Below are 24,127 nucleotides of genomic sequence, written 5' to 3' on the forward strand. Positions count from 1 at the left end.
CGTTTAGTTGAGAAAAGCAGGACTTTCTTTTTTACCCCGAAAGGTAGGTTTAAAGAATGGCACCGTTTATGTGACAGCGTGCTCTCTTTTCCAGCCTTTTTCTCGAGCGGCACGGACGATACGGTAACGAAATACCGTATCATTACCCACTGCCCCACTTCAGCGGCGATGTCAGCGCGCATTGATAGTATATCGCGCTGTTTAATTGTCATTTCTTTGGAGCGTGTGTGTGTCGTTGACTTCTTATAACAGTTATAACAGCAGGGATTGGTGGAGTGAGGGAAAGGGCGCGGGGCTGAAAGAAGTGTGTCGCGTGCAGACGTGGACCTAGCGCCAATAATCAAGTGCATTCACTGGATTGGGCGCAAAGTGAACGTGTGCCGATGGTCCAGTACTAAACTCTCTAAAACGGAATTAGAGACTGGGCCGCCCCGTACAAAGGAGTTCCCAGCACTAAATTATTTGAGTGCAGAAACAAAGTCGCATTACAAAGATGGCACGTACTCGTACATGAACACCAAAGCGTAATGTGGCATGTACCCAACTCCTTTGAAAAACTCATTAGTTAAGTATTCAAACTGGTCAACGAACCTCCCCCCCCCCTGAACACTGCTCTGTAAGTGATACTTGTTAGACCCACAGTCCTGACCCCTACTTGGCTTCGTTTGCAAAGTTTCAATGAAGGTTGACGGATGGCGAGCAGCAGCATATCATAAAAAATTCTATTGTTTGAAATTGATTTTTCGCAAAGAAAATAATATCGTGGCATAGATGTTTTATTCAGAATGTTTGTGTTCATTAAAAGAAGCAACACTTGAATGCCTGTCGTTGAATTATTTAACGAGCCTTGCGGGCTCCGAAATGCCGTGTGTGATGAATCCCAGTTTTGGGAGAGAGAGAGAGAGAGAGAGAGATCTCGTTTTATGATTAACCGAACCAGTCAAGTATTTCCTGCAAAATGTTCACCTTCCAAACATTGAAATGTATACAGTTCCTTTCTAGCTATACTGATGTATATTATTTTTTTCTAGCTTTTAATTTAACTTGGGTTAAACTTAAATGCTGTCTCTTCGTGCTCATTAGCGTATGTGGTGATGTCTTCCGTGTCCCTGTGACATCAATGACCTGTAGCGCCAATTCGTGGTCACAGGTGGGCGTGAACGATTTATAAAGCGTTTTAACGGGTCGAATAAAATGCAGGTACAACACTGCCTGCATACAAAATAAGATACGCATCTAGATGCACGAGGCGAATCTTGAAACTCAGGCACGCGCTGCCCACCTATCGAGAAAGAAACGCCATTGTAATGAGCACTTTTTGGCTAATCAGCATTCTACTGCCAAGACGCGGATACAGGAAGCTGAATCAGTATCGTAGAACGTTTATTTGCGTGGTTGTAGTTGATATTTCTGTGGGACTTCAAGGACGTCAACCCTGCTGCGTGAGATCAGTTCTTAAGGAAAGGGCTGCATACCTGTGGTGCCTGTGTTGCGAGAGTATGGATCGAGGCACTGCGGAAGCTTATTGTCCCGCATACTTCCTCGTTCAAGATGCACGCGATTAGAACTTGAGCAGCACGCTTAGCTTTCAGTGTGAGTCTAATACCTGAAAGTATTTCGACAGATCTTTGATATTTTTCCTTAACATCATCGCGGTCTAATGATTCATTAAAAACATTAATATTGCAGGTTGTTATTCTGACGGCGTTTCGATGTCTTCATGCATTGTTCTCGTCATCAAAGTTCTAGTGCCCATTGCGAGAAAAGCATTTTACGTTTTCATTGTAAAATCACCATCTCGTACTCACAGAATAGTTGTGCCAAAGGCTTGCATAATTCACAGGCGCACTTGTGAAAGAGTCAAGGTAATGTGCAGGAATCTGCAGCCACGAATAAAATTGTATTGCTCCAACCCTCGTGTTGGAATCTGAGAAGCAAAGTTATCGCGAAGCGACTAAACGAACGGCATGCAACTGATCGTATTCTGCTCGGAATTCTGCACTACAGCGATCACCTAGATGCCTCCTGCAGTGAAGACGGGCAAGGCGCGGAGACCCACACCACGTGATTCACGTGACCCACGTGACCATGCAAATTTACTGTCTCCGGAATTAGCCCGCTTTGCTGTGACACTGCATCCAGCGTCGCAGCACAGACCAGGGCGGCCCGATCCTGGAGACAGTGATACAGCAAACTTCACTTTACTCGGTGAAAAGCCGACCAAACAGCTGTGCCAGAATCGAAACCCTAGGACAGTAAGAATAGAGAGGTTTGCTTTATTAAATGAATTGTGCTGTTCGTGACGTACTTTCTTTTGCAATGAAGACACGAAGCTATCATTTGTTTACCCACTGCGTAATTCCGCAGAAGTCAAGGCCAGGTGGAGGAAAGAAAGAGAGAAGGCAGGAATGTTAACCAGGAATGCGTTTGGTTGGCTACCCTACTCTGGGGGACGAGAAAGAGGGAACAGAAAGAGAGAGAGAGAGAGAGAGAGATGGGGGGGGGGGCAGGGGGAGGGAAGCCGCGGTGAGCTCGCGCACGCACGCGGAGGGCCTGAGTGAGTCAAAGACGTTCACAAGGGCCAGTCGCCCTCAAGAAAGACAGAAGTGCCTTCATTGCTTTGTGGGTCGATGGTCTTCAGCCATGACATCTCTGAAGGCAGTAAAGATGGTAGCGCTGTTCTGGTTGTGAGCCATTTCGAAAGACAGGAGCACCAATGCAGTCACGGTAAAAAAAAAAAAAAAAGATGTCCGGGAGGGTTCGCAAGGATTCGCTTTAAGAGAACCAGTCCTTTTTTTTATTTGACAAATATGACGGCGCTAACACATGCAACCACAAAGGAACAAGGACGAGACCCAAGCGCTTGTGTCTCATCATTGTTCCTTTGCGATTGCATATGTTAGCGCAGTTATATTTGTCAAATCAAATATGCACCAACTCGCACAGAAAGGATTTTCAAAGAACCAATTTTCTAAGGCAAAACTAGACACCTGCAGGAACTGTCATGTGAGGTCATGGGGCGAGAGGATGCGGAAGCCAAGGTCCCGTACTTCCTCGTTTCATGCACCAATTAGAACTTAAGCAGCACCCTTACCTTTGAATGTGGTCCCAATATCTAAGCTTGTTGTTTCCGCATACTTTTGATATGTTTGTGTGTCATTCTCGTCATCACAGTCCAACGAATTATTGTAAGAACATTGTTGTACGTATTCATTGTGATGTGAAAGACCCAAGTTAAAAGAATTTGTTTTAATAAGCTGATGGTCGGAACGTCAGTTTATACGTACGTATATGCATGACGCAAGCTAGGTACTCAAGTAAATCGAATGCGATAGTGTACAATACATGACATCTGTAGTGGCTTCTACAACTTATAACACGCTTACAAACACGTACCTTTGATCCCCGAAGGCATCTTACGGTGAGTTTCATATTCATCGCAGTGTAAAGAAAAAAGTGGGGAGGGTCTTCGCTTGCCTTTTCACTCGAACACACAGCTCTGTCAGTCTTTTCTGTTTTGAGAGAGGAGCAGTTTCTATAGACTTTGTGAGTATTGCGTTCACAATGTGACACTCATCGTGGGCCTCGTGTAGCACCCGGTCCACGGATATTTGTATTTAGTAAGCCATGCAACTGGTGTCGCTGCTTTCATTGCGACTTGCATTCTCGGGATAATTCACGCGCTTTCCGTGAGACGGGGCGTCAGCGAGTATCGGCGCTGCTAGACGTGCCCAGAGGAACGAGCCAGAGAGGAGCCCAGCTGCAGCAGGCAGCCTCATGCATGACGCGTTCCAGTGGTGGCGGTGCAATGTGTCGGTACGTTGCTTTCGCGCTAATCGCATTAACGTCGACGTTCAACGTGAGATGGCTTCTTCCGGAATCTTCTTCTTCCTTTCTCTTCTTTCTTCATTTCTCTCCTTCTTTTTATCTTTCTTCCTTTTCTTCTTTCCTCCTTTGTTTCTTTCATTCTTGTTCGTCGCTTTTGTTGCGTCTTGCGCAAATTTGCCGTGTACGAGAAGAAGAGAAGCAGACGTCAACGTATCCTCAAACGAAGCTAATAAAAAACCTGGTGGGTCCTTGGTCGCTCAGAAATTAAATATTCATGCACAGCCCACAGGAAAGGCGTCTCTGAGAGCACTCATCCTTCTTTTTTTTTTTTTTTTTTTTTGCGTCAAGCACCACCAACCGGTCAGTAGCAGAGTCACGGCCCGGGCCCGAGTGAGAAAAGCTAAGGAGGTTAAACAAATGGTAAATTCAGTTTGCTACCCTTCAGAGACGAGGCGCAAAGGGAGGGTAAAATATAGAGAGAATGAGAACAACACTGACGCCAAATAAAAAAAAAACACTTATGTGTTGTAGTCGATCGCGCAGTTCAACTGTTCTAAAAGCGCACCATCTTCTGTGTTAACAATCAGCGAGGCCTTGGTTGCGATGCGCATCTTATGTAAATGAACGATGCATAAATAAAACGCTATTAGGGTTTCTTAAATCGGGCTATTACTTGTTGGTTTTACAATTGCGCTAAGAAGTGCGAACTCCCTAAAACAGTTGACTACACAGGGTCTAGTATTGCGGAAAAGGGAATGGCCTTTGTGCGCAAGGCGTTGCGACAGATGCCCAGTCTGGCTTTGATGAGTCGATCTTCAAGTGCCCAATGGACAGTTTCCACCAGGTTTTGCTCGAGGTCTGTTTGTGCACGTCGGCTTCGCCTTATAACGGCTAGTCGGCCTGATTCGTGAACTGGGCGTATACCCAGAGGATATGAATCGTAATGACGGTATATCGCGCTGCATTACTTCACTCCAGGGACGCCATCAGTATACGCGCAGAGTATCGAACGCATGCATCACACTTCGATCCCGGACCCAAAAGTGTTGCGTAGAGGGAAGGAGAACGTCTGATAGAGTCATGTCTATCTATCATTTGGGTCGGATTCTTAAACGGTTCCCACCCTAAATGTTTGGACGGGCCCACCACCCGCGAGGCAGCTTGAATGAGGCCACGCCTTGTCCACGAGAAGCGCACCCGATGACAAGTTCAGTCTCGCTTCCTCCTCTCTCTCTTTGATACCTGCAGAGCCATTCTCTCACGGCACCGTTACTAAAGTGGCCCTCTCCAAAGGCAGCGCCCAGTGGTCTGTCACTGTCGGCGGCGCATTTGATTTGGTTTAGTTTGCACAAAGAGAAATTACGGACAGGGAGGACCCCGTTCCTAGCGTGGGAAGCTCTTTATTTGCTCCGTGCGCAAACATTGAGCGAAAAGAAATAATGAGCAAGAGCTGAAGAAAACAGGGAGTTAATATGGGCGCGCAAAACGCTATACTACAAGCTCTGCTTAAGCACAAGCATTTATTATGCACTGTAAAAAAAATTCTGTGAATATAACAGAAAACTTTAAGGCAATTTCAGTCTCATACTTTATACTGTTTTCCTCTGTTTATTTCTTATTTCTGATTTTTTCACTAGCGTAACAGTAAAAAAGTATGTTCGTGGCTTTCTCTATCATTTCACAGCAACCTTTTTATTTCATAGTTCCCTTCCTTGTAGTTGTGCACGGAAATGACGTTTACTGTTTTACAACAGGAAATGTTGACATATCACGGCGATATAATATGCGTGAGAATAAAAAAAAAATTGAATTCTTCGGAGGCCCAACTGCAAGGAAGCAGCATCCATGCACGAACTCACTCGTACGCACGTAAGTACTACCATGGCCTCCGAGATTGCCCTCGCTGACAGCGTGCGCAATCTCAGAGGCCATGGTACTGCATACGCACGCGCACACAAGCACACGCTATCCGTCCGTTCACCTCGTTATCGTGCACTGGCTCGGCGAACCGCTGCTGTGCTCGGTGCCACCTAACGGCGATTTAAAGAATTAGTTTACACGCAAAAGGAGTGAAATGCGTCGCCAGTGTCAAAAAACTTTTCGAAGCTATAAAACAATAAAATGTATAAAAGTAAAACGTAGGAAAAGAATGTAGACACCGCGGTTGCAGAGAGTGTAATCACAGATTTTTTAAATTTACCTATTTAATTTTGATAACTTGATTTTTCATGATTGTCATCGTGCTGGAGCCAAAGGCAGGCTCTTATGGCACCGGATATATGTCCACAAGATGGCGGTAAGAATCGTGTCTTCAGAAGACCGTGGGAGCATAATGATTGTGCAAAGGTGAACGTTATAAAGCAACAACAAATTCGAGCTACGGTTGCTAAAGCGGTCGGTACCGGCGTGAAAAATACAGACACTCGGTGACAGGCTTCGGTAATATTTATGGAACGGCTAAAACCCACCAACTGTACGGTGCTGTAAAAGTTTTGATGAAGAGCGAGGGCGACTTCTAAGGAAGGAGGGATGATTGCAAGCTATAGAACACTTGCATCAAATAAAAAGAAAAAAACTAGAAGCTTGCGAATGTACGAAATTTCGAATATGAATAAGAATATTCCGTGCTGTTCGATTCGAGAATTCGAGAATTCCCTCTATTAAATTGTCGAATATTCGATTCTGATCGAATGCGGCAGACGGCACTTATTGGAGTGGCGAATGATTTCGAGCTATTTCGAGTGATCCTATTTCACGACGGACGCGACTGATTCGCAGAGACACTGGACAAACGCACACCATGAGAAGCCAACAAACAAAGACACCAAGGACAACATAGGGGAAATTACTTGCACTTACTAGTTGAATTAAACAAACGATAAATTGAATGTCAATGAAAGTGGATGAAAAAACGACTTGCCGCAGGCGGGAACGATCCCACGTCTTCGCATGAAGTGTGCGATGTTCTAATGCTCGATGCTCTAAGACCAATTCACGGAGCAGATAACTCCTGAGGAGGTACTCTGTAAGAGTCCACCTAGTGGACACGTCCATTTCGTCTGCTGCTGAAGTGCTGATTGGCTGTGGCGCCTGCTTGCAGCGGATACGCAGTCCAGTCCAGTCAATCAGAACTTCAACAGCAGACGAAATGGGTATGTCCACTAGGTGGACTCTTACAGAATACCTCCCCTGCTGCGTTTATCGCGTCCCCGTGACTGGCATCACGTAAACCATGCGGGAGGGAGGTGAATTTCGTCACCTCGGTGTGACCTTTTCCTCTCACCTGAACTTCCATAAGCGCTTCGACTTACTTTGTGCTAAGGCTTTCAGAAAAATTGGGCTATTTTAAGAGAACATTAGGAGGAGCTATACGCATCAGTGGCAAGCTTGCGGTCTACGCCTCTTTAGTCCGACCTTACTTGCAATTGGCCTCAGTTGTACGATCGCTGAGCAGTGCCTATTCCATTACTAAACTCAAAAGAGCCCGAAAGAAAGCAATAACGTGTATATCTTTATTTGTCAACATTACTATTAAACTCTCTAGCGCCGAGTTTATGGAAGCAACCTATTGCTTGACGCACTAGAACGCAGGGTAACGCTTGAGCAAATTTTCTCTCCTGTCAAGATTGTTAACAATCCGAATAATATTTATACACTGATTTGCGTCCACAGCCCCTCAGCCTGAGCCACTTGGTCGCACGCAAACGTTGAATATCACTTCGTCTATGCTTTTTCTAAATTGCTTTATGTTTTCTTTCTAGCCGTTAACCATTAACCCTAAGTAGCTGAAGTGATTGATTGCGGGAATCGCCTTATGATAACTTGGTGCGCGGAGCGTCTAGCTACGTTCTTTGTTGCCTTTTTTTTTTGTTGTTGTTATTGTCGATTATCTAATTGCTTAGACTGTGTAATAAACCAATCACACTGTGCGTAATTCACGAAGGAATTGTCAAAATATGCCGAATGTTTTCTTGTTATTTTGTTTGAGTTATATTAAGCTGCACCCGCTCCTGCGATTGTCGCCGTGTATTAGGAAAGCAAGGAAGTGTAAATAAAATAAATGGAGCTCTGCTCAGAAAGCTGCAATCATTCCATAAGAATGCCTTGACATTTCCCTACTTGTATACGAAATTGTTGTCGGGACACACGTTGCTTTATTCAACTGGTATCCCCACAACTGCATCCTTTCGACTCAATGAGCGGTGCTGTAGCATCACACACCTCTCTTTTAATGAACACAACACCCTACACTTACATCTGGTGAATTGCTGTACCCTTAATTGTTTCATCGCTGTCATCGTCATGACGCGCCGCACAACTTAAAGCAGTTGTTTCGGGCCTACAAAGATTCTCAGTTGATCCGAAGTCCCAAAATACGTTATATTTCTCATTTTTTGGGAATGTGAAAATGTTCGATATTCGAATGCTCGAAGGCCATTTCTCTGGAATATTTCTATTCGATTTGATTCGGAAATACTGCTGTTCCAGTGCCCCTATGGCTATTAAAGCAGTTCCCACTTTTCTATTTCTGGCCTGTTGCTGAAATTACGAACCTCGTGATTCCTTTCCCGCCATCGAACTATAGCATTTCAGGGATTTATACGCTTCGTTTTAGGCTAGGTTGGTGCGGTAAACGGTCGCAGTAGGAAACGAGGCCGTTCTGCGTTTGAAACTACGCGGAAATTCCTTGCCTGGGCACCCTTTATCCTCAACTTTCGAGAGCTAGGTACTAAAGCAAGAGCGCTTAGAGACTTTCGTTCCCCGAGGTTGGCTATCAACTCTACAAATAGGGAAAGTTAGATTACAAAACGTTCCCTAGTGGTTTCCCTAGCTCCCGCTAGCACCGACAGCATGCGTTCTCGCAGCTGTTGGCAGAAGTGCGTTGCCGGTGTGCAGCTGCACTCTTTTGGTGTTGGTGTGCTCTTGGATTGACACTCCAGCGGGTTTGCGGCGTGGTCGTTCGAGGATACGAGTTTTGTTAGGACCGTCCCCGGATTCTTCCTCCGAGCTGGGCTTGCCTGTCTTCGGTAAGATGAGCCGATGGATTGGTTGATTTGATTCATTCTGCTGATATCGGCAACGTAGAGAACTTTCGTCGCGAGTTTTCGACAAAAACTGATTGTAAATGGACAGACGTAAAAGGCATGATGAAATAAGGAAATGAAAGGCATACATACACAGAAAGAGGGGGAGGATAATTAGGGATACTTGGGGAAGTGGGTAAGGGGAAGGAGGCCGCGGGTATGACTCGCTAAGGAAGCTTCACACGCGAAGCTCCGTAGTGAGTTCGGTGCCTCTTTCTCGTTGTTCCATACTTGGAGCCAGTCTTCAAATGATGTCACCTCCTTATGTCATTACCTGTCCCGAAATGTCTTTCAGTCCTTCACATTCCCACACGAGGTGATGGAGATTTGGAGTTACCTCTCTCGAACATGCATAAGAACATGCAGAACATGATAAGATGACCCGGGCGGTCCGGGTCATTGCACTATCTCCGCCACTGCCAAGGACACACTACACACGCGCGCGCGCGCAATAACAAACAATCAACGTCGACATGCTTCAATTGCCTATACCCACTGCGGCCTCATTTCGATGGGGGCGAAATGCGAAAACACTCGTGCACTTAGATTTAGGTGCACGTTAAAAAACTCCAGGTGGTCCAAATTTCCGGAGTCCTCTACTACGGCGTGCCTCATAATCAGAAAGTGGTTTTTGCACGTAAAACTCCATTATTTAATTAATTTTAATTCCCTATACGTGAAACAGTCAGCCTGCTAACTATTACTTCTTTCTCCCTATTTCAGAATCACAGTCGTTAATCAAAAAATGTTACAGAGGTGGTTCTGCAGCAAAACATCGATAACATAGACAATGCACTCAACTAACATTTCGCTATCACGGAAGAAAACATTTTTTTAGCTCGTTGGTCACACTAGCATATGAGAATAAATTTTAGCACGCACTCAAGATAGACAAATGGTGTTCTAGGATCTGCAATATTATACAAAGCTTTATGTGTCATCTTTACGGACTCCCGTGCTGCCCTTAGCAGGTTACAACACAGTGAGCTTGATTGTCCACTTGTGCGCAGCATTAATGACTCTGCGAGCAAAATTACATCACGTGCTCAATGGATACCTTCACACGTAGGAATCGCCGGAAATGAAAAGGCTGATCGGCTCGCTTCAAGTTGCGTTCATAACAACTGTGACTGCCCAGAAATTGTGTGCAAGCTTGATGACGCTCGTCTGCTGATTCGTCGCCACCTACTCAAGCAGCATCCAGATCAGCGCGTCGCAAATGGAACGTGCCCGCCCCGTGTTCGTGGTCGAGGCTTGCCTCGTCGCGCTAGAGCACAACTGCTCAAGCTGAGGGTTGGTTGCGTGAACGTGCACGAACGTTTATACAGACAAGGGCGTGCGGAAAGTCCATTGTGTACGTCTTGTGGCTGCTACGAGACACTTCAGCACCTTATATTTGAGTGTCCCGCTTTCAATGCGCAGCGCATGTCGCTAGTGAGAAACTATCATCTCCTTGGCCTGCGGTGTGCGACACTCGAGGAATGTTTATACCCCAGTGGCTGTGCATCTAAACGTGATCAGGCCCATCGCGCCCTACTAACCTTTATAGAACTAACTAACTTAGGTTCACGTTTGTAGCACGAACATTCCGACATTCAGTAGTAGCGTGAACTTCAGTGACCGACTCTACTGTGTGTGATCAGTACTGTACCCTAACGCTTCTTCCTTCGAAGATGGGAGGTGGCGGGTTCAAATACCTTATAGTGTACTTTGTGAACCGACTACCGGTGAAACAGTGATTACATGCAGCTTTACTTGGCGTCTCATCGTGGAGAACACAATTAGCCGCATAGCGAACTAGCCATCGAGGTGGTTGATAATTGTGGAGGCTGTTCGACGCGGCGTCGCTTTAATTCCGGCTGCAGAGTTCTACTTTAGTCTTTAGATTTGACCTGTTGCAGTGTTCTACTTTGGTCTTTAGATTTGTCCTGTTGCTCTCCTTTCCTCTTTCCTTTTTCCTCCCCTCCCTCCTATCTTCCATTTCTGCGTTGCTGTCACCTCCCTTCAGAGGAGTAGGCAGGCGTTGTGCCCCTTCCGGTGGCAGTTGCCAGCCTGCTCCTCGCTTTCCCTTTCCTGATACCTGTGTATATGTGTATATGCGTTCAAAACAAATAATAATAATAAATATGTAGCCTTCAGAACAGCGCTTAATAAAAGGAGCCTATAAATAAGGTTGTACAACTACATCACTCATAACGTGAAGCTGAGTTCTGTGTGCACGGTCATGAATAGTCTGCAAGATGGCCACCGGTTAACGAAATATGCTGGAAAGCAGTGTCAAAAACGGAAAAGAAAGTGGCTGTCCCTCTTGTTGTGTACAATGGGCTGCGTTTTTATTATAACAACACTGAAAGATTTAGCGGCAACGTTTACTTTTTTGTCATTTTTTTCTTGCTCAAGAGAGAGAGAGAGAGACAAAAGGAAGGAAAGACAGGGAGGTTAGCCAGTGTAAATACCGGCTGGCTACCCTGTGCTGGGGAAAGGGGTAAAGGGAATAAAAGGAGAAGGAAGAGAGAAGAAAAAAAAAAGAAAAATGCACACAGTAACGCGATGTTACGCGCAACAATAGTCAAAGTCGTTCGCACAATTCACATGTCCTTAAGAACTTGAGCAAGGCCCTTAAGGCCTTGAGTGCCGAAACCCGTCTGGACCAGTGTCCTAGAACTTTCTCTTCTGTGAAGGGGCGATTGTCCAGTTTTTCGAGCACGGTCACGAGCACTTTTCTTTGCACATTGTAACGTGGACAGTTGCTCAAACGGCGCAACAAGTTGACAGTCTTTAGTTTGTGTGATGTGTCGTGTATTCAGTGGTCCGCCAAACTAATAACGCAACAAAAAAAAAATACCAACGCACAATTTTACACTCATCTCGTAAACAAGAAGCGAACTGCATGCCCATAGCATGCCACTTCAGACGGTTAGGGTGAGCAACGAACTGGTGCTGACTAGTGCACGTCACAGACAAAAGGAAGGAAAGACAGGGAGGTTAGCCAGTGTAAATACCGGCTGGCTACCCTGTGCTGGGGAAAGGGGTAAAGGGAATAAAAGGAGAAGGAAGAGAGAAGAAAAAAAAAAGAAAAATGCAAGCAGAGAACTCAGACAACTACGAATGCCTTGAAGTAATACACAAGGATATGTTTGTAGATGCACGTGCATATATATAGAACCGCATTATTTCGGGCTGCACTCGCGACGAACCCAAGGTTACAATATTGATTTGCTCGTGAACCACGCATTGACGCAAGGGCAGGGCGGCTATAATTCGGTAACCGGCTTTGGTAAATGGGTGGTCGACGAACGGCACAGATCCGCATATGAGGACTAAAACGTACACACACCACCAAGTCGGTGGCCTGACAGGCAGCAGCTGCGTTATTCACTCGTGGGCATCTATAAATAAAGAAGTGCACGGCAGTCGGCCTCTCTGCCTCAGGTTCTTTTTTTAATGCTTTTTTTTCTTCCTATACCCCGCGCGTTATCGGAGTTCGTTCAACTCGAAGGTCAAACACTAAAAGGAGAAAGTGACCGCTACAGAAAGTGTACCGGTTGCCTTGTAATGGCTTGTCAACAAGCCGTGTAGCAGTAAATCACGCGTGTTTCTTTTTTGTGTGCGATGTGACCCTATTTCTAGCTTCAGGGACGCTAACGCTTAAGTGCGTGCACCTGTGTGTGTATGTGTATGTGTGTGCATGTGTGCGTGCGTGCGTGTGTTTTGTGTGCGCGCAGGTGTGTGTCTGTGTGTGCACGCGTACTTTTTTTTAAGTGTACTTGCGCGCGTGCGCGCATGTCAGGCCGGTGTATCGATACCATCCCGTACCGTATACCACTGATAATTCATAGGTTAGGCTTGGCGATCACCTGGCCAACAATCTCTATCATCTCGAGCAGCACGGCAGACACTTGGGCGATTTGATTGAGATTCGAATAGAGAACGCAAAAGCGCCGACACAAGCAAGATCTGTTTGGTGGATCAGTGCCTTTCTTTTTAGCCGTTGACGTGTGTTCTCCTTTGCTTAAGCATGAACTCTTTTTTTTCCACTGTTCTTTAATATGAAATCACGCATACGTGACCGTTTCTTCTGGCCTCAGTCTCGGAACGCGGGTAGCGTATAATCGGCACGCGCGTTTTCAATTCCCAGCTGAAGGTGATACACCTGTTCCATGCGGTAGCTCAATGTCTGTGACGTTGCACTGCTGAGCAAAAAGGTCGCAGGTTCGATCCCGGCCGCGAAGGAAGTATTGCACCGGGCGCGGGATGTGTTTGGACCGGTGGTGCTTTCATGCGGCGGCGCCACGAATCTAATGGAACGCGACGGCCCGGCCGGGCTCAGCAGGCGCTGCCGCCAGCTACGTTGATGTCATATGCTTCGTCACTTTTAACAGCGGAGCTGTTCTAAGTCGAGCCTTGGGCGTCCGTTGTGCGGTGCCAGGCTGGGGGGGGGGGGGGGCAGAGCGTGCACCGGGGGAGGGGGGAGGAAAGGGGTATAGGAGCAGGTGTTACGCCGGCGCTTGCCATTTCGCCCCATAGATTCCGCTCGCACGAGAGCGGCAGCGCCGACGTCGCGCAAATCCCGAGCTTCGAGAGCGAGAAGCACAGGCAAAGCGCCAGCGGAGGGAAGCCGCTACCGCCGTGGATAGAGAACGGGTGGCGCAAACCAAGCGGAGGCAAGCCAACCCCCAGCTTCGAGAGTAGGAGGCCGAGTAAAGACGTCGACGCAGAGAGATTCCTCCTACGGAGGGCGCCGATGGACAGTTCAAGAGAGAATTCCTCGACCGTGAGTGCGGCCACAGCTGCAAGGTGTGTGATAGACTGCGGTTTGATCACAACCTCACGCAACCGCAAAGTGTGCGCTATCCAGAAAACGCCGACAAAACGACGGCAACAAGATAAAAGACTTTCGAAAAGATCGCGCTAAACACGAGTCCAAATCTGAGATAACAACCACCAGCTTCGCTATTTTGACAGCTTTCACTGCGCGGAACAGGCTTTACCTTTTTTTTTTTCTTTTGCGTTTGGCCAAACTCCACGCGAAACCGAATCTGATCAAACATGCTGCGTTTTCGTTGCGCCAACAGCTACTGAAGCATGACTGAATCTGGTTAGGCCATTCGCTTCATCGTTGTTTAGTGCGGCCTCACCAGATGGGACGGCGAAAGGACTGGATACGCACGGCCTGTAGGCAACAGTGCCTAATGCTCTCAGCATTTGGAGCGCGATAATCGAAGCGCGTTGTCGCCGGCGCTTGTTCCACCGACTGTAAGCGCTGGTGACACCGAGCTGAGGCATCGGGGCATACAGTGAGAACAAGAACCTTTGTAACGCATTGTGACTGCATCTGGTCCCACTGCGCTCATCTAGAGCTCACCTGTGGCTAAAAAAAAAATGAAAAGATGGTGGCAGCCGCGTGCTTCGAGAATTGCGTCTCAATCGCGGAGCACTGTATATTTCCGACGCTATTTTGCTGCGGTCTAGTAGTTCTAACATCGATAAAGGAGCAGTTCGTACGCAAGAGATTCGTGTCCCACGGAAAAGGCCTGTCTTCGCCTCCGCAGTTGTGACGTCTCGGAGCTTGGGATAAGAAAGCGAACACTCAGATCTGTAGTCTCCATTTTGCCGTCTTACCAGTCCATCAGTCCTCCTTTCTTTAATAGCTTCATTACATATGGTATATTTCCCTTCCTCGTGCTTCCCAACTCCAGCTGTGCCTAGCACATGACTATTTGCTGTGCATCGACGGCGAACGCAAACGTACCAGCCTGCTCACACTTGCCGCTACCGATGGCTCTCGTCGCGCTAAGCTGTGTGAAAGGGACCACCACCGTAGATTGGGCAAGCTTCTAAGACATTAAGAATGGCGAAGCATTGCAAAAATAAAAATAAATACAACGATTTTTAAAGGAAGTCTATTTCATCATCATCAACAACAACAACGGACAGAAAGCGGGAACTTACCGACACATGTGCGATCGGCCAAGCAGCTCAAGAAACAAAAAAAAGGGAGACATACGTCACCATTGTTTTCATCATAATTTCAGAGCTCAGCTCTTAGGCGCCCGTTCCTTCACTCTTAGGCAAAGTTACACCCTTTGGCTCGCCCCTTCTGCCACACAACAATAATCGTTATCATCCTTGATGCGTTTCCTTTCTTTAACGCTGCGAGCCCGGAACTTTCCAGTAACGAACGGCACGCGCGTTATCAGAAGGGGCACTCCAAAGGGTGTAAACTGTTCTATGCTGATAACGCGCGTGCCGTTCGTTACTGGAAAGTACCGGACTCGCAGCGTTAAAGAAAGGAAACGCATCAAGGCAGATAACGATTGTTGTTGTGTGGCAGAAGGGGCAAGCCAAAGAGTGTAACTTTGCCTAAGAGTGTTCGTTGAGCGTCGGCATCAGCGTAACCGCGCGAACGAACACAGCGAAGCATGAAAGAGCGAGCGCGGAGCGCAGATCACATCCTTTTCCTCTGCCCGGCGGCTCCTCCCCCGCGGGGCCTGGAGCACCTTATACTTGGGAGGCTTGGGAGACCCTAATGCACTCCGAGGACCCGGCCAAGCAAGCCATCGCCGCAGGCCGGGCTGCCAGCGTCATGAGCCTCCGGGACATGAACGTTGAGTACAGTGGGGCCATGCGGGGGCCAAAGGACCTGCGTGTCCGCAACTCCCCTGTGTGCAATAAAGTTATCACCACCACCACCAGTGGGGCTTGAAAGAAGGCGATAGCGAGGACAGCGCGAGGAGGAAAGCGGAGGACTGTGCAGCAGAAGCATGAGGCGGAAAGCGGAGGATGATGGCATGTATAAAACGTGAGAAGAAAAGCTTAGTGCAGCGTAAGACGGGCCCTGCGATGGCGACCGCTACCAGATGGCGTCAGAGAAGCGCACCGTCGTCTGTTCACCGATGGCATGCGGAGATAGCATCCGCCGATACCTTATATGGAAACAAAGCACTGCATGAAGCGGAAGTCTGTCTGCGGCGGCTGCTGTGAATTGCGCCCACGCGTGACCCACGCGCTGCCTCTCGGGATCTCTCGATTAGCGAGGCAGTCGTACCACACGTTGCTCCGTTTGCAATGTGCCGCACGAGACAGATTGTCCGTGCCAGCCAATATATCGCAGAATGAAAACGCGTATAGATTTGGCATTAGGGAGTACTCAATTGCCGGCGATTTTTTTTTTTACTCCGGAAAGAAGCGGCACAACCTGTGCTAAATCCGAAGGCTGTACAATGTCTCGCAGCACCTTCCTAGCGTCTTCGAAGCTACGAGGAAAGCATTGGGAAATGAGATCAAATTCCGAAGGCAGGTGGGCAGGTCTAACACAGTGTCCCAAAGTTTTAGCTGCCAAGAAGTGAGACTGGGACAAACTGAGACGCTCCCGATCATGATGCAAGGAAGAAAGTCATTACAAAGTTTTAGAATTGAGGACCCAAGAAAACTGTGGACCGCAAATGCGCATGCGCATCACCTATGCCAGTCTTGGTTTGTTGCGTTTGGTTTGACCGAAAAATTGGCAGTGGCTTAGCTCAGCTATGCCAGGATATACGTAGCGTAAAGGTACGGTTATATTTGGTGAATTTTCCAGCCTTTTGCGCCGTCTGGCAGCGGCTCGACTCTCCTTAACCTCCATGTCGAGCGCGCTGCATCAACCGTCTCTCCCGCGCAATTATACGCACGGTGCGCCCTCCTCGCGCATGCGCAGTGCCGCGCGGCGCCGCAATCGTAAAAGGCGCGTTGTCCGACGTTATCGGCGCGCGAGCGAGCGTCGTTAGACGCCGTGGGCGTGGGAGCGCGTTGGCCTGGTTGGCCGCGTCTGGTTACGTTGGCGGCGCCAGTGCGTCGAACCATGGGTCGAACTATAGGCGCTATTGTTCTCGCCAACGTGACGTAGCGTGCGCGCGCGTTCACGTTACGTCAGACTATATTTGGGCCCAGGCGCCTACCCAAGGGGGGGCCCGGTGGGGCCGCCCCCCCCCCCCCCCCGAAATTAAGACGTATACCCTTCCCCGCCCACGCCCCCACTTCTCACACACATTCCTAAAGAGCCGCCACATCAATGTTGAAACTTGACAGCTACTCGGCGGTCCGCATTTTGCTGCATTTTTCACTCCTTTTGGATGGCGGTAGTAATCGCATCGCCTGGGGTGCGAAGGCCAGTTTACTCATCTATTCGGTGCCCACGCGAGTAACTCGAGATGCATTTATTTGTTACCGTCTTTTTGACGGTCACGCGCATCGCTGTTGCTTCGTTAGTTCCCCCCCCCCCCCCACCGAAATTAAGACGTATACCCCTCCCCGCCCACGCCCCCACTTCTCACACACATTCCTAAAGAGCCGCCACATCAATGTTGAAACTTGACAGCTACTCGGCGGTCCGCATTTTGCTGCATTTTTCACTCCTTTTGGATGGCGGTAGTAATCGCATCTCCTGGAGTGCGAAGGCCAGTTTACTCATCTATTCGGTGCCCACGCGAGTAACTCGAGATGCATTCATTTGTCACCGTCTTTTTGACGGTCACGCGCATCGCTGTTGCTTCGTTAGTTCAGCGTTCTTTGTTCAGACTGATCCAGGGACCAGGAAAGGGATTCAGTTCGTGGTCATCTGGTCTGCATGCAGGTGGAACGAGTTGCGGCCAGAGAAAATGCCATTTGCGTGTAACTTTTCCTTTTGCTTCATTATTTCCTCGAGTAACGGTTCGCCGCAGCGCTGACAGATCCTCGGAACTACATACTCCAGATATGGGTTAGATAAGGTGGAAAATAAAATAATGCGAGACAGCGTCCATCATCAAACCCTGCAATAACCCTTAAACTCATAGGCAGTCTGACTGTCGCCCGTTAACTCGTCTGGTTTGTCCCTCATTGTAGAGCTCTTTCCGTGAAAAATTCCCAACTGGAAACAAGAATCACAAGGAATTGAGAAATTAAGCGTTCTACTAAGGGAGAGAGCCAAGACAAGGGCCAAAAAGGAAGGAAAAGGGAAAATTAGCAAATTTAACCGTTGTTTACGAAAATATTTATGGATCAACATATGTTTACTTAAAAAGGACGTAGAACAGAAAAAGGAAGTGGAGAACAGTTCCATGTGTTCTGCGTGACACTTCAACAGTTATTCGACCAGCCTAACGTAGCCGCTTCTCTGCTGCGCTTATGTAGGTGTTTTTCTAACCTTCCGGGGTGGGCGTAGTACGTCTAGAATCGCAGCGTCCTGCGCCCTGCGCGCTTGTACGGGACTGGCAGCCCCGCATCGTTAGGTAACTTCCTAAGTAACAATACGAGTCGGTTGTGTCACTGAACTTGGTAGAGCACTAAACGAGGGATCCAAAAGAACTGTGATTGTTCCGAAAAATATGTATTTCTATATAAATCTTCCAGAGCTAATTCAAGAACGCTACTATAGTCGGATGCAAATTAAGTCTGCAGCGAAGCCCCGCCCACGCCCTCATACCCGCCAGCCACTGTTCCTCCGCGAGGCTGCAAATAATTCGTACTTCAAACTTTTCCTGTTACCCAAATAAGGCGGTAACAACAAAAATGAAAATATTAGGGGGTAACTTTGTACCTTTTCCCTCGCTTATTATAGTGGAATGGTCAAAGCCTAATTCTTTATTGAACTGAAATAACATGCTTGAAACGACAACTATTTATTGTCAAGTATCACTTGAGTTGGCAGTGAAGTTTCAAAAGTAAAACGGGTTCAGCAGTGAAATGAACGGCACCGCAGACTTTTCAAGGGTGAAATGCTAGGACTCCATACACTTTGCTCATGTCTGTTGCACATCTCATTGCTTCCGCCGATAAAAAGACTCTTCAAGAACAGCCGACGCTCCGTAGGGATCAAGTACGACGCCACTTTGAAAAGGCCGCATGACGACGATTTTGTTTGCTTCTGTGATTGGCTGACGAAGTAACACTACCCTGCGCGGTTTGTGTGGCTTGGTTGCCAACTGCTGTTTTTTAAGTTGTATTCTACTAATGTAATCTTTATTTTACACTTTGGCTTCTTTACTTGTTCTTGGCAGTGTTCTTCCTGCGCTTCTTTCCTGCGCAAGTCCATTTGACGTACTAGCTTGTTTGCCAAGTGAAGGAGAGGTGTATCGCACAAGCAGACCTCTAAAATGCACCTTATTTCAATTCTCTTTTGTGGGTTTACGCGTATTTATGGCGAATGGTGGACGTTATTCACATTTGTACTAGTAAACGGACACCCCCCCCCCTCATATGCATAGAAGTTACCTTGGGTTGCACCCCCCCCCCCCCCGAAAAAGAATCCTGGGTACGTGCCTGTTTAGGCCTTAAATGCAGCAGCTGACGCACACGGCGCCGGCGCGTCTGCGGAGACTGTGACGTCACACCTCTGGAATGCACCGCAGTCGGCGGCAGCGAGGGCAACGCATGCGCAGTATGGCAGGCGCACAGGCACGCCAAGCTCGGCTCCAACCCGCGTAGTGTAGCTTTACGCTACAAAATCCGAAAATCGGAAAGTAGCGTGGGTCCCCAAGCTGTCTTGGGTTAAAAACAGCGTACTTAATTCGTAGTACTAACACAGTGATTACGCTTATTACAGTTTATTGCTTGCCTTTTTCGCTCGAAATGCATTCTGTTTGTTTTCGCTTGTAACAAAAGTTTTCCCTTCTCTTTCTTTTGGGCACTTCTTTATTTTCCCACTGCGGCGTCCCGAGCACTCGATCGCAGAGCGGTCTGCGTTTGGCCCAATTCTCAAACTCTGCTCTCTTCTAAATCCAAGAACAGCCTATCGAACAAGACCCATAGTCCTGTGTCCCCAATTCTAAAGCTATCTATTATTGCTAGTGGCCGAACGAAAGATAGAGCGCACACAAGAGTTCTAGCTCGTGCTGTGTGGGACGTGACGTATACGCGCCCGAGGTGTGACAGAAGTGTAATGTAGTCGAACGCCTTTATGACGAAGCGCGTGGGGCGTCCGAAATCTTTCGTTATACAGCGCACCAGCTCACACAAGAATCAAGTCATTGAGTTCTGTAACGCGGTGCTCGACATTATATGGGTCATATTCTCTATGCCACTCCTTGACATAACGGGAGCGCCTTTGGAGCCGAACGACAGACGTGCAAACCTATGCGTTATCACTCAAAACCACAGGAGTTACCCTGGCAATCTTTGTAGTCTTCTGACAAATACTTCGTCAGGGTATGATTCACGAGAAAATCAAGACATTATTCGTGCGTAGCCTCGGTAGCATCGAAAGACCATTAGCGTAGTATATCCCGTGCAGAGCCCTTAAAGAGCTCAAACGCGATGTTGGAGGTCATATTTGGCAAGAACTCGCTTTTTGAGAGCCCAAGAAATAAAGCCTACAACATCAACGTCGCCCTCATTGGCAAGAAATATCGCATCACCTGAACGTCACCATCGAGGTGCGAGGTTGTGATGCTTGCAGCGACCCAAGCTGACGTCAAGAAAGATTCATTGAAGAGCGGCAGATGCCCGTTGCCCCCTGGGGCACATGCCCAATGGCGCACACACAGCTGCCGCATGATACACACCCAATGATATGAATTTTACACATTTTATTCTATGCATTTTTTGTCCTCTTCCCCTATTTATATGATTAAGTACACGGCAATGTTAACGTACACAGCAAAATAACATCTGGAATATAAATGGTGGAGCTCCACGTCTTAGCTTACCGCGGTGAGCTCTGTTGGCGGGATGCATTTGCATCGAAATTCTCACTGGTTTTCTGCTTTATATATTACCAGGTGCCATGAATGTGACTTGCCTGGCACAAGTGGCGACCTTTCTCAAAGGCAGACACACGAGAATGCGTTTTCCGGTACGCCAGGCCTTCAAAGCCGCAGTGCGAAATCACTAGAAGCACCGTGGGCGCCTTCGTCTCGTCGTCTGCTCCACATGCAAGTGCTTTGACTTCTGCCGTTCGCGGCGCTGTTCGCCAGCACGTCGTAAGGCCTCTAGATAAAACAATCTAGGGACCTTAGCACCTCTCAGACGCACCACTGGCGCCTTAGGACGGCCGCCTGGTGCCTGAAATGCAAGAACGCTCGTGTATACCATGCACTTGTTGTGCGCACATTAGGGAACCCCAGGTGGTCAAAATTAGTCCGGAGTAGCCCAGTGCGGCGTCTCTCGTAATCAGATCGTGGATGTAGGAACGCAAAACCCCAGAAGTTGTTTGTTCTGAAACCTCCGCTGGCAAGAACAAGAAGTTGCTTTGCTTATCTGTGTGTTAGGCTAAATTGCTAGGACTCAACGCAGAACAGACGACCACAAAGAAATTGTCAAGTAGACGGAGCAGGCGTAGACTAACGGACTACTTTCTGTGGCAATGAAAGAAAAGCTACGAAGGCGGAGCTTCGGGCACATGTGTTACTGCGCCAAGTAGTCCGACAGGGCTTGGCAGCGCTCTTAGTTTCTCGGAAACAGACGCCGGTGGGAATCGACGCAGCTTCCACGTGTGGCGGTTTCTCGTTTGACCAGACGCGAAAGGGACAAGTCTCAAAATATAGGTCAACTTCAACACTCACAGTGGCGTGTTTTGCCTTATTCTGTTGTCGCAAATGAGGTGCTCGTGTTTTCGATTTCCCATCTTGAAGTAGCGTGTGCGATAACGTGCCGACTATTTCTTCAGAAGCGCCCTCACGTGGGTGCACTCTCACTCCGTAGCTTTAATTTCATTGGCACAGAAAATTGTGCGCGAGCATATCAGCTTCTTTTTTCCAATTTAAAATAACAAACTCGCCTGTCCGACTCTTCGTGGCCCTCTGTTCTGCAGCCTTCAAATCGAACAATCAAGTGCCCTCCAGTGATGCTGCCTGTAAACCTGCAACATGTCACGGGATTGCTGAAGAAGCTCGCTTCAACCCTGGCACTCTGTTTTCATATTCTGTTGTTGTTTTCTTTTATCAACTGTCTTTCTGCCAGACTTTGCTCCTGTTGTCCGATAAAACGGAGATAACGAACGCCGAACGATGTTTGACACTTTGTATAGGCGCTGTGTAGATTCGTTTCCTTGTCTGAAGTCGATACGACGATACAAAGCGATCTTTCTGAACTCGGGAAAGATATCGTGGAATTCCCAAACGCAAGTCGGGATGAAAATCTGCAGTAGCAATAATACATCGTAGCGGATTTCTAACAGCGTCTAAGCACGCAACGGGAGCGAATGTTTCGATCGCAATACTCTTGACATTTGTTGCAGTTGCACTCTGTTTTCGCGTGAAGCACCACTTAAGAGGAAGCTATAACTCAGGGCAAACTCCGACTCATCTGTCCAAGCGCGTATAAAACGCGGAAAGGTGGAGATTAGATAACCATATGCACCCAACTCATCTCGATAAATGTGTTGCAGTTAAGGGAATAAAACTAAATTCTGCCAACTGCTGGAAGGAAAGTCTTGATCTGTGGCCTCGACTTTTCGATAGCTTACTTCGAAAATTTGAAGCCTTACATGAAAAAAAAAGAAACAAATCTGCTTCCCAGGGTCTCTATACAGATGTGAACTTCTTACTTTAAGTGCAAGAAAAAATTATTAAGATTGGTGTAGTTTGTGCCCAGAAGAAATATCTTTTTCCGTTTCCACATATTTAGAAAGGAGCTTGTAAACAAAACTTTTATTCCGCTTGACTCTGCATGCACGTCCATCAGGCAACTTACTCCACATAATTTTTCGTCTGGAATCATGTGCGTCATCGACTATAACCGCTTTGTTATACGATATGAGATCTAAAAAAAAAGTGGGCAGAAAGAAAAGTTTACTTTGCGTTGAACACCTCGTTTAACGACATTTCATTGCGAACGTTCAGACATTGCAACATTGTCAACTTGAAATTGACCGCGTCATTATGTAATCATATCTAAACCTTTACGTGAACTACATTACTCTCTCTCTCTCTTTTCTAGGAATTCAGGCCTGCGCATTTATGGTATTTTCAGATTGTGCTGTCAGTGAAGAAATGCAGTAAGGACAAGCGTACGTACGTTATCCTGTAGAAATGAATTGGGCATCAATATACTAATATAGTTTCTAGGTTGTGGAAAGCGCACATAAGCTGAATGAGGTAAAAATTATTACTATGTACGTAGAGCTCAACTTTGAACTGCTGCTTAAGAGAGAAGTTAATGAAATGAAAAGTCGGCAAAAAGAAGAAGGAAGGAGGGGGTAAAAAAAGGACAGTAATTGCATGCTGTCTACAATATGTAGTACGCAATATCTTTTATCAATATATTTGTCAATAAAATTTATCAATTCATCAATATAATATCAGGGCGGATAGCGCAGCTCTGCCGCTTTAGTTAAATTAGCCGAATAGCTGAACATGAGTTACATGAAAAATTACAGCCAAATGTTCACCAAATGAATTGCAAGACGGCATAAATATCATTAACCAATTTTTGAGACAGACAGGAATGGTTTTATTACACGCAAAAACGGCTGTATTGCCCTTCACTCGGAGGCAGTTTAAAAATTTTACTCTTAATCTGGGAGGACACCCTCTAATGATTGTCACACAGCATCGATTTCTTGGAATAATACTTGATAGGCAGGTAACCTGGGCACCTCACTTAAAGAAACTCGAAACCGAGGTCAATGCCATAGTGACTGTACTTCGCAGACTTGCAGGCACATCATGGGGCATTATCGTCCATGCTGACTATATACAATGCATTAATACGACAAAACATTGCGTATTCCGCACCCATCTAACACGGAATTTCCCACACGTCAGAAGAGCGACTTCAAAGACTTTTATCTAGAGGTCTACGCATATGTCTAAATGTTCCACGAGCGACTACTAGCTCTCTTGTAATAGCTGAGGCTCGCCAATCATCATTTCCAGTTATGCGAACTACAGAAACATGCCGACATTATTTCCGTCTTCAAACAGAGCATAAAAGCCACCCATCGGCTCTAGGCATAATAAAAGGAGATAGAAGGTATCTTCATATAGAAATTCGAGAAAATCTTCACATATTACCAAGAAATGAACTTTGGAACTCAGACGTCGAATATCCTCCATGCTGCTTACACTTCCAAAAATCGAATTGTCAGTAGACGGGATATTCAGAAAAGACTTCATTCAAGGTGCTCAACAACTAGCACTTTACCAGCTATACATGCGGTATTCAGGATACACACACGTCTATACAGATGGCTCAAGTACAGCAACCTCTTCAACTTCATCATTCATTATACAGCACCTCAACAAACAAGAATCATTTAA

At 47.0% G+C, this 24,127-nt stretch overlaps 1 protein-coding gene across 1 annotated transcript in view; it reads left to right on the top strand.

The window, feature by feature from the left end:
- Window positions 1-8,746: 8,746 nt before the first annotated feature.
- LOC126544884 (uncharacterized) overlaps window positions 8,747-24,127 on the top strand; it is a 274,212-nt gene continuing 258,831 nt past the window's right edge. Inside the window, exon 1 of the mRNA XM_055077879.2 lies at window positions 8,747-8,855. The gene's annotated coding sequence lies outside the window, so the exon portion shown is untranslated. The remainder of the gene's footprint in view (window positions 8,856-24,127) is intronic.

This window comes from Dermacentor andersoni, chromosome 10 (genome assembly GCF_023375885.2).
Source record: "Dermacentor andersoni chromosome 10, qqDerAnde1_hic_scaffold, whole genome shotgun sequence".
Lineage (NCBI taxonomy): Eukaryota > Metazoa > Arthropoda > Arachnida > Ixodida > Ixodidae > Dermacentor > Dermacentor andersoni.